At 45.6% G+C, this 10,707-nt stretch overlaps 1 protein-coding gene across 2 annotated transcripts in view; it reads left to right on the top strand.

Moving 5' to 3' along the window:
* The first annotated feature begins 1,733 nt into the window (after positions 1-1,733).
* LOC144122970 (calcitonin gene-related peptide type 1 receptor-like) overlaps positions 1,734-10,707 on the top strand; it is a 103,993-nt gene continuing 95,019 nt past the window's right edge. For both annotated transcript variants that reach the window (XM_077655912.1, XM_077655911.1), the window contains exon 1: positions 1,734-2,218. The gene's annotated coding sequence lies outside the window, so the exon portion shown is untranslated. The remainder of the gene's footprint in view (positions 2,219-10,707) is intronic.

The raw sequence follows: 10,707 nt of genomic DNA, 5'->3' as shown, positions 1-10,707 counted from the left end.
TCTGTTGCCTTGACGCTTATTTGCTGGATTTTTAATTTACACGCACAAGAAAAAAACCTCAGTCCCTGGTTGCTAACTACAGCTGCAGGTTCACTGGGCCCTCAAGTTTAAGCCTATTGCAACGCTTTTTCGAACAAGTCCTGACACATAGTATGCTTTTGTATTAAATAACAGTAGCGTGCCAGTAACCTGTTGGTGGTCATAATGCGGAAAAAAGCATAGAACTCAGTATGCAAAAAAAAAGAAACATAACATGCGACTCACCAAAACTCTCTTCATTGAGAACACAAGTCCCTGCGACAAAATTTAAAATTAGACTGAATGCTTAATAACGGCTAGAGGAATAGTTAGATAACATCTGTTAGACAAAACCAATAGTGCTTCTGAGGAGGTGCTAAAATATTACAAGTGCTAAAGCAGCATATCAGCTCCAGCGCAGAACACTCTAATGTGTTCTTGTCATACAAGCTTTGGACTTCTCTGGTGATATTTCATAGGATGAAATGAGGTAAGCATTTGTGCAGGCAAATTAAAAAGGACTCCGTCTGCCTCTCTTGCGAAGCAATAGATATTTTTGATGTAGTACCCAATTTTATTATTTAATCATTTGTATCTTTCCTTTCAGCATGACAGAGCTGTCAATACGAAATTGCGGTCCCTCTCCATGTTTCATTCAACTGATACTGTAGGCATATTGGGCGTAATATCATTACTGTGGGTGGTTTCTATCGCAGGGATGGACAACTGATGAAATCGCTGCGCAGCTGCGTTGCAATACCCTTCTTCGGCTCCGAAACGATTGATTATATTTGCGGCTCCGAAACAGGCGAATCCTTTTCGGATATCTACTGATGCTTCTAAATAATTCCACCTCCGCAGAAATTCGTGCGTATAATATGTGTACGTCCAAGGGAGGCCCGCTGCTGACATTAATTTTATTAGCAAGCAATAAGCTGAAATTCAATGGCCTCATTCCATTCAAAGTAAGGGCCCACATGTTGGCACAGTGGAAGCATAGGATAAGCATGCCATTCGTACGAGCAAGCACCTCACAGTCACGCATGTTTGAGTGCTGCTGTGCGGTTCCATTAAAAGAGGGGCTGTTTCGGGCACCCGCTCCTGCCAGTTTCTTGAAAAAAGTGAAACAAACTGTAAAAATAAAAAAGAAACTTCCTAGCAAAAGGTTTAACTTCTAACCGAGGCACCTACGACTTTATTTTTTGCGTTTTTTTATTTCAAAAAATTTAAATTCATAAAAACATAAGCGCACAGATATACACCAACAACATTCTTGTCCTGTTTTCTTGAGGTGCTTCAATGATCAGGAGCTCAATAGGAATCCACCTGTGCTTTTATTTCCACACGCACATTGAAAAGCCGATTTTGACTGTGGTGCCATGGGTGCAAATCTTTCACTTGCCTAGGAATCAACATTTGTTGATAGCAGGTTTCAAATGCTGTATTGAATACTGGAGTTGCGCTTACGCGCCGGAATTAGAACAAATGGTCCCTTGTGCTTGTCATGGACGTCCGATGGATATCGGCAGTTGTCGGTGACCGAAGAAGGGGTGCGACCCTACGCTGCTCCACGAGAAGCAAACGCGCCGTTTGTTGACACCCTCTCATCCGAAGCGCATATTCCCGCCGCCACTGACTATGGAGGCGCCAGTGGCCGGACTCCGGTCGCCGCCAGGGGAGCGCAGGATGAGAGGGGCGGTTCTTTTCCCCCGACCGTCGTAGTTCGCCGGCAACAGCCCGGAATGCTCAGTCGGTACCGCACCGGCGGTCGGGCAGCAGCGCGTTCGGACTCGCTTTGTCCCGAGCAGCTGCGGATAGCGCCGGTCGCGGTGGAAACATAGACTTTTGGCACGCAGCGCTAAGTATCCTGCATTGAGGCTCCTAGTTTGCAAGAAGATATTGCGGAACACTCAAGAAGTTGCGTAATCATTTTTTGCCTTGAGAAATGTGTATTTGTGCTGCCGAAGAGCCACCTTATTCACCTGTTTGAAATGCAAATAGTTCGCCAGGGAACTTTCAGAACGGACTGCCTCTCGTATGGGAAAAACTTTCGAGCTGGCTTGTTTTCGAAGCTAGAAAGGTGCGAACGCGGAGTGTTTGAGACAGTGACTCTCCTGGGCAGTGAATGATTCCGTAAGTTTCTACGTCGTGGGATCACAAGCCGGGTTGATTTGCGCAGCGCTGGATAACTGCTCCCCCAGTAAGTGTAAATTTCTTGTGCAAATTTCTCCGTAAGAGTTTTTTTTTTCAATATGGAGATTTGTTTTTCACTCTATGAAATTTAAAGCTGGCGGGCATGGCATAAAGTGTGATAATTTCTTCGTTTTCTTTTCTGCACTGCCGCGGAAGAAAGAGAGAAATATTCGGCTCTTCTCGCCTCAGGCTTTTAAAAAGAAAAAGAACCGAGCTTTCCTGATTTCACTCAGAGTGAATTAAAATGTGGCCTTCAATTACTTGTCGACCATTTGTCGCTTGTACGTGACGCGGCGACGAAGTTAGAAGCCCCTTCGTGCACGGAATGTTGAGCTATGCCGTAGCGTTCACCCGTGACCCACCTGTTCGCTTTCATCGGAGACAAGATCAAATTGAGGATAGATTTTTTTTTTCGCTCACTATCCACTTACAGTGTAATCAGCTGCTTGCAGATTCACAACATGAGAACCTCGCATCAAGCGAGCCTTCAATTTTTTCAACTGTGATTATCTTTTCTCTTCCGTTCTTTGTAGTTGACCGTAGCTTAGAGGTTGAAAAGCGTTTATAAAGCTAAAGAACTTTTGAAGTGACATTCTTCAAGCGTTTGTTTTAACGCGACAGCGTTAAGAAGCTTATGTCGCAGAAAGTCGGGGGTTACAATCGGCGTCGGTGTCGTTCATCGTGAGCGAAAAACCCGCGAACATTCCGCGAAAAATTTCCACAGAAGCAACCTAGGAGGCAGGTGGGCCACCTTGGTCGTGTGACCTTGCGGCGTCTGCACAACCTGCCCGACGGATTGCGGGCAAACAGCGCACCGTACCAGGTGGCAGTTAAAGATGTTGCCGACGAAGAGCAACCTGGGTCGCCACAGCCCAACTGAAAGCTGCACCTGCCATCGCAGGGCAGTGGCGCGTAGCTTAACCTCTGCATCACTGCGCCAGGAGTGGTATGAGGTCTCCCAGGGATACTGGAACGTAAATTAAACAAGGACCAATTGTGCGTATATGGGTATTAAACCATTACGCTATCGCTGCCGCACCCTCAACGCGGATCAAAGTGTCCCCTCCACATTTTGTGGGTGCTCAATTCAAGCTCTTTGCCACGCGCGTCCCATCGAAGGCAGGATTGTCGTTGTCTAGAAGCAGTCGAAACCACTGTCCCCTGCTAGCGAAGGCAACACACTAGCATGCGTAGAGGAGTGTTATTCAGTTGCTGTAAGGAGGAGTGAATCAGGAAGAGCTGGAATGCTTTTTTGCGGAGGAAAAAAAGTGCAAACACATCCTACAAACGTCAAGTCTGCAATGTCTTCCCGGAGAACAACGACACTGTCTTGTGTTTCGTTATGGCACACAAAATTGGGGTGTTTAACTTGATTTTTATTAACTGCATCCTCTCAAATATTGCAGATGCAATCGTAATGGACGGCACACACAAGAATATTAAGGCACAACAAATACACGTAAAGACCGTATACCTCTTACTTGTAAACTTCGAAGCAATCGTAGCTACCGGTCTCTCGACTAAGGAAAGCACTTAATGATGATGTGTTTATTAGATGATGTTTCGTGAGGAGCACCGCGACGACTCGATATCTCTAGACGAAGGTTTACCTACTTCGACCCGATTCCGGAAGACTAAGCCAACTCTCCTTTATCATTGCATATAAAACCTCTCTCTTCCTACGGCATGGGTAGGATATAGCGACTTCACTGAAGTGAAATAAATAAATAAATAAATAAACTTATGGCTGTCTAAACAAAATATTTGCCTCTTCTCTATTTCTATGCGTATATAATTTAGATTTCACTAACGTCATTTAATGCTTCAGAAGCTAGCACAAGACCTGTGTTAGTTGAGTTTAGAATTTATGATTGCAATCGAATGCTAGAACTCTTCATAATCTTGCACTGCTTGTGCGTTGCAAGGCGATTGTAGCAGGTGATGCAAAATGCAACGCTGGCCAAGAAAATAAAGTTGTGTCTGCGTGTGAGCAAAGTATTAAATTTGGTCCCCTACTAGGTCGCACCACCTCTACCCTTTCACAACAGCGCAAGATTTTCGTGAAAAAGGGTACAAAGGTGACGAAGGGAACTCTGTGCAACTGTATAGAAGACGAAACAGTCACGGTTAAAAACAATGCGGTAAAGTTAAAGCATCATAAAAACAAAGACGCGCTTCTACTTTCTGTTACATTTGTAGCTTTCCACCCAGATGGGGAATTTCATGGTTTAACCGTGGTTAACGGTGAGTGTACAGTTCTTTCTATAAAAAGATTATACTGCAAGATCGCATCTTTCCCACTTGAGCTTATTCTTTATTCCTTATTTTCCCAGCTTTATTTCGCAGCAAATTTTTGTCCGCCTATACTTACCACCTAATAAACCTGCTGCATTGTGGATATATCTTTACAGCGTGAAAAAATCGCGTTCTAACCACTTAGTACGTATGATTGTCGTAGCAGGCGAGGGGAGACGACTGCTAATGTGTTTCGCGTCAGAATAAAGAGTTATATTTATAATGCAAACATGGCACATTTTTTAGGTTTTTCGAGAAGTATGCGGACTGGCGTGATCACATAATGCGCCTCTGCAATGCAGCATCGAGTGCACCTGTTGCTCACATGAAGAGTTGGCCCTGTGACGCCTGTTGCAAAAAGGCAACTTGAACAGATTTTCCAGTACCGAAACACCTGCGTTTACGTATTCCTCATTAGTTTTTCTTTTCAGAACAATGCTTTAAGCACTAGATTTCAACCATGAAATGATCAGGGTACAAAAGCCGTGAAATTATTCTTTTTTTATCAATGCTATTCACACTGGTATATCCATATGAGTTGTTATTTTACCCTTTGCTTGTCCTGTCCACCGATCATAAAGTACATACTTTTGGCACTGATGCATACATGAAAGCACTCAATATTGTAAGCCATTAGTTTACGTAAAATGCAAGCTTTGAGAACAATGACCGTTTCCATACGATATTCAGACTAAGACATTTGAAGTTTGTGGCTACATCTGCAATCCAGTACCGAAGTACCAAATTTCTGTTGACGCTTCATAAACCTCAGTCTTGTAGAACTGCGTTTGTTTGTAGCTCTCCGAGAGACGGAAACTCACGACATCCGCAATATCTCCAAGTTACTAGGCGTGTCTGCCTGTCCTCAGCTAGCTAACTGTTTCGCTAAGCGCGTCTGCGCTTCCCGGAAAGCGAATTTGTTGGCGCAGCCTAATATCAGAATGAGCCTACCGCGACAGCTACAGTGCAGTTTTTCGCTGAACGCGAGAAATGCAGTGCCCACGACTTAATGCATGGAACTGAAGGGAAACGTCTCGCCTTATTCATGCATCACGTTTCAAAGTTTGGTTCTGCTTTTTGTGTCCCTCCTTGGTGGACATCTATTTATTTCTTATTCCCGTACTGGCGCGTAAACTGTGCCCGTACGAGATTGTGCGTCGTACGGGCCGCGGAGAAGACCCGTCTGTCGATGAGTTTGCGCGGATAACAAGGAAGTTCGTTTAGGTGGAGAGTGGTGCTGTTCGCCACCGTCCAGGCGCAAGGCGTGACCTAGAACCGGCGAACGAGGCTTCGTTTATTGACTATTGTTCAGAGCACGTCTTTCACACTGCGTAAGGGCTGCATTCAGACAAGTTCAGCGCCAGTACGGAAATAAGAAAAAAAATGCATGCCCACCAAGGAGGGACAGAAAAACCGGAACCAAACGTTGAACCGTAGTGCATGAATAGGGCGCGGCGTTTCCCTCCATTTCAATGCAGTTAGGGCATGGGCACTCCATCTCGCGCGTTACGCGAAAAACGGCGCTCTACCTGTCGCGGTAGGCTCATTCTGTTTTTCGGATGTACCAATAGAGAGACACGCTTAACGAAGCAGGAACCTGAGTGATGCCGGACAGATAGGCATGGTAATTGATATTGCGGATGTCGTGATATTCCGTCTCTCGAAGAGTTATGAACAAATGCAGTTCTTCAAGACTGAGGTTGTTGAAGTATTAACAGAAATTTGGTATTTAAATACTGGATTGGAAAAGAACCCAGAAACTTTCAGTTCTTAGACTGAATATAATACGGAAACGGCCAGTGTTCTCAACGCTTGCGTTTTACGGAAACTAATGCCTTCCAGTACTCAGTGCTCACATGCACCCGTGATGCATCAGTGGCAAGAATGTGTTCTTTCTCGTCGGTGGAGAGGACAAGCAAGGGCTAAAATAACAACTTACGGCTAAATTAATATAAGTGCTCTAGACAACAAAAGAATAATTTCCTGCTTTTGTGCATTGCTCATTTCATGGTTTAAAAGTAGTGCTTAACTCATTGTTCTGGAAAGAAAAACGAATGTGGAATACATAAAGGCAAGTATTTCGGTCCCCAATGGTCTGTTCAATTTGCATTTTCGCAAGACACGTTACAAGGGTCAGATCTTCAAGGGTATAACTGATTTACTCGATGCTGCCTTGCAGACGATCGTTATTAAAGCGAAAGTTTACTATCCCCATTACGAGAAGAGCCGGTGTGTTAAGGTGTGCGCTCACAGGGTACAGAAAATCCCAGCGATGGCAAGAAAACTAAGGGGACGTCATCAAGCGGCTGTACGACGCACACATGAAGCCGAGCGCCCCAATCCTGATAATCCTATAAATTTGATCCGTCTTATATACCCCCCCCCCCCCCCCACACACACACACTTCTCCTAGCTGACATTAATGTTGTGCCAGTATAGCCGACAACGTTCTTACCAAAAATGCGAGTTCGCTCTGTCGCTTTTGTGCCCTACTTTATGAAAATCTAGTACTTTTGTGAGAGGTCGAGCTCCCGCTGCCTAGTTGGGGACCGAGTTCAATGAGTTGGTCGCTCGCAGACGCAGCAGTGTTTCAGGGCCTGTTTACGCGTAGGGTTATCAAACGTGTTCTGGCTTCTTCCAGCAGCACACAACAATATAGTCGTCGTTCTGCTCTGGACGATGTCTGGGCATCTGTGGCAGAAGGCCTGTGGAATGATGCTTTACGATAGTCGGACCGAAGCAGCATTCACCTCGGCCACCATGACAACGGGGGGCCTCACGGCTGCACATAGGCTAAGACGAAATCTCAACGTGAAGGGCTTTAAATAACGGACGTGTTTCAATCAATGAGGCTGACGATTGGCCCCGTGGATTAAGCAGTTCATAATGCTACGTGGTCAGCTGGCACATATGGCATATATGAGTTGTTCATCTTAGTAGGCAAGAATACTGCACTTCGGGCGTAATGTAACGACGCCCTGCTGTGAAGCTCCATCTGCTTCTGCCCACAGAGTGGCCCGGCTGGCTGACACCGCAGATCGTAGCTTCCGCACCTCCCTTTTAAGAGCGTTAGCTCTTATTACTTGCGTTTGCTGTCAAGGGATAATTCATTTACACGCACTCACAGCCCCTCGTGCCGGAGTCCACTTAGTCATCCGCAGTTCGTGCACCGTACGCAACGCGAACCGAGCTCACTCCCGAGCCCACTTCGACCACGCCACTCTGATCCCACCCGCGCATCGTGTGCACACATGCCCGTCATCGCCGACATCCCGTCCCGTGTCCCAGCCGTTCCTGTAGCTGTGTCCCCTGTTGGCGCCGCCCGCACTGGCTCTTCCCTTGTCAAGGACGCGGCTGTCTGCAATGAAGGTCAAATTGATCTAAACAGCTACCAAGTGACCACACTATGTCATATAGCAAGAGTGGGTGCGCAGGGCCTCAATTAATAACTATACATTTGATTCGTTATATACAACTACGTGCCAGCATAGCGGCCATCGAAGTGGGACCCTCCCAGGAGCATTATTTGCATAAAATTTGGGAGCCACCCGTTTGACGTAGAATATTGAAAGTAGTGTCACATGACTTGACATGTTCCAGAGGATAAAATTACTAATTGAATTGAAGCCTCAATTATGTGTGGGATTCGCATCGACCATATTTCCGCTCCAAACCGTGCATTCCGAGGACCTTCAGAAGGCCATTATGGCCGAACCGTTTTTTAGTAGGTGGTTCCGGATGCTGTCAAACGAATCGTCGGGTTGTGATGCACACGTTTATAAAACTTATTAACTGATATAGCGAGAAAATATACCGGATATAGCGAAGGTGGCTGTAAATCTCAATTGCGGTGTAAAATTCATGAGGTAAATGGCGCTGCTTTTGTCTTAGAATGTATGTTTCCGGAAATGAAACACCCGCGCATGTTTGGATTCGGTCTTCACGTTTGCTGAGCACATCGATGCAAACACTTGAAGCTCCCGTAGCTAAGGCTCTGAAGTGGGATCACTGAGGCAGGGTTGGCGGAGAATTTTTTTTTTTTTGTGACGCATGCGCAGAAATTCTGGACACGCACATTTTTTAACTAGAAGTTGTAGATGAACGCAGTTTTCACATATATGTTGAGATTCTACTGTAACAGTTAATGTATCCGCCGAACTCTCCTCGGCTGGCTTGCATTTTTTCTTATTAACATTTATGCTATTATCAAAAATGTTCCCCATTCGTTTTCTTCAGTAGTCTTAACTACTCGATGCGAGGCATGGACAAACTTTAAGGACAGATTTTGCTACACACCTAAAGAACCTACCACTGGCTGCAATGTTTCCAAAAAAGTAACTTGCAATACTTCACAGTTGCCTGCCAATTAGCATTGATGTTCAACAATCTTGGACTTGGGACTGATAAAAAACGAGCTGTTGGGTGCAGCTAATCATTACCGCCGTCCAATCTAATGAAGAGTGCGTCTAAGAACTTCTCTGAAGCTTAATTTTTGATCCCTTGGACGTTTTTGAGAGGCATCTGGCTTCGCACTATACTAGTACACAAAGTTTGTGGTTTAAATGACACCTACGTGGAAAAAAGAAGACGTCTAAACTATAGTGTAATCTGAGGGTCTGAGCCTACGGCCATCATGTCGTGTGTTGCTGTAAAAACCCAGAACAAGTTAAATAACGGCTACGTGTGTTCTTCGCAACGCTGGGCTTAAAGAGGCCCTGGAACACTATCAAATAGATTTGTGGTATGCCTGGGATAACAAAGGACAACATTTTATGAAAATCCTCGAGTAAAAAATTTTAAAATGCGTTGTGTAGAAGCTGGTTAGCCTGCCATCAAAATTTGAAGTTCCTCTGTTAAATATAAGCGCGCTAAAAAGCCGGCGCTACTCTGCTGGCATTAAACATTCGGGCTCACGCTGGTATTCCGACGCGCGCGGGGATTCCGGGACGGGCGGTGAATGCTGACGCCCCGGTGCGACCGCGAAGATTTGCCTCGGCCACGACAGCTACATGGCCTCGGAAAGAATGGAGCAGGCAGCCTTTTCGTAAGTTACGCACGCAGGCACGCGACACGCAAGAAGGTGAGAAGTTGAAGAACTCGCTGGAAAGGTCTCGGCAACTTTCCGCTTTCTATATGGGTTTGTTGCTGCGTGCAGAAGAATATTATTTGGCTGAAATATTTATGCTACGCAGCAAAGGAATCGAGGTTATTTATACACGATTCTCGAAGGATGTAGTAGGGCCCATTTATCGAAAACGTGACCTCAACCGCCCCTCGAGCGAACGACGTTATTCTGGAAGGTGCTTCTTGATCCTCATTTTCTGAACAGGAAGGGGTATCCGAGGATGCTTTCGTACGAGCAAGACTCCTATTTCCCCGCTTTGCAATTGGCCGTTCCTAGAATCATTACTCACGCCTGGCTCCTAGATGAATACGTGTTTTATGAATTGGATTGTGCTCTGCACAGTCGCCGTTCCTTCCACTTGCTGAGCTTATTTAGCACGTAGTTGTAGCACAACCGTCTCCTAATATCTTCAATCCAACTTGCTTCTAGGCTTTGCTGCGTCCGAGCAATAAGTAATATGAATGAAAGCATTAACGTTTCAAAAATAGGTGTGAGAGCAGGACCACTTCTCTAATCCTAAACAGAAAGAAGCGCAATGCATTGCTCTACTTAGCTACTCTTTCCGTCTCTGGCTAGTCGACATGCCGGGAGTATTTAATTCAATGCGCAACGAAACTGGCTTTCAGAGTACTTCTTTTAATATGAATGCGCGCCGAGAAGCAAAAAAAAACAACAAAAAAAGGCGTTATCACATACGGAATATGTTTTATGTGAGCTTAAATGCAATCCTTTGGAGTTTTGTAAAATTTTGAGGGGACATTTGAACACGCTTCGCTTATGACTGTCCTTAGCGTAACGCAGAGCCTGGCTATGTAGTTCTGTGTTACTTAGGTCGTTGGTATACCTATAGCAGAATATATGAGGAAATTGGTAGTTTATGCGGTGCTTCCGAGATCGATTAGCGAGTTATACGCTACCGTGAACCGCTTCCGTGTGGCGCCAATGCGCGGCGTGCACAGAACGCCTTGAGGGCGCCAGATGGCGCCACGCTAGCGACATATGCGTGCCTGCCGCGTCGAGACCAATCAACGCGTACTCAGTGATGACGTGTCACTGCGTCATTTGTGCCAGCGGAA

The sequence above is a fragment of the Amblyomma americanum genome, chromosome 3 (assembly GCF_052857255.1).
Source record: "Amblyomma americanum isolate KBUSLIRL-KWMA chromosome 3, ASM5285725v1, whole genome shotgun sequence".
Taxonomy (NCBI): domain Eukaryota; kingdom Metazoa; phylum Arthropoda; class Arachnida; order Ixodida; family Ixodidae; genus Amblyomma; species Amblyomma americanum.
The sequence above is the reverse complement of the archived record's forward strand: the minus strand, read 5'-3'. Positions and strand labels throughout refer to the sequence as shown.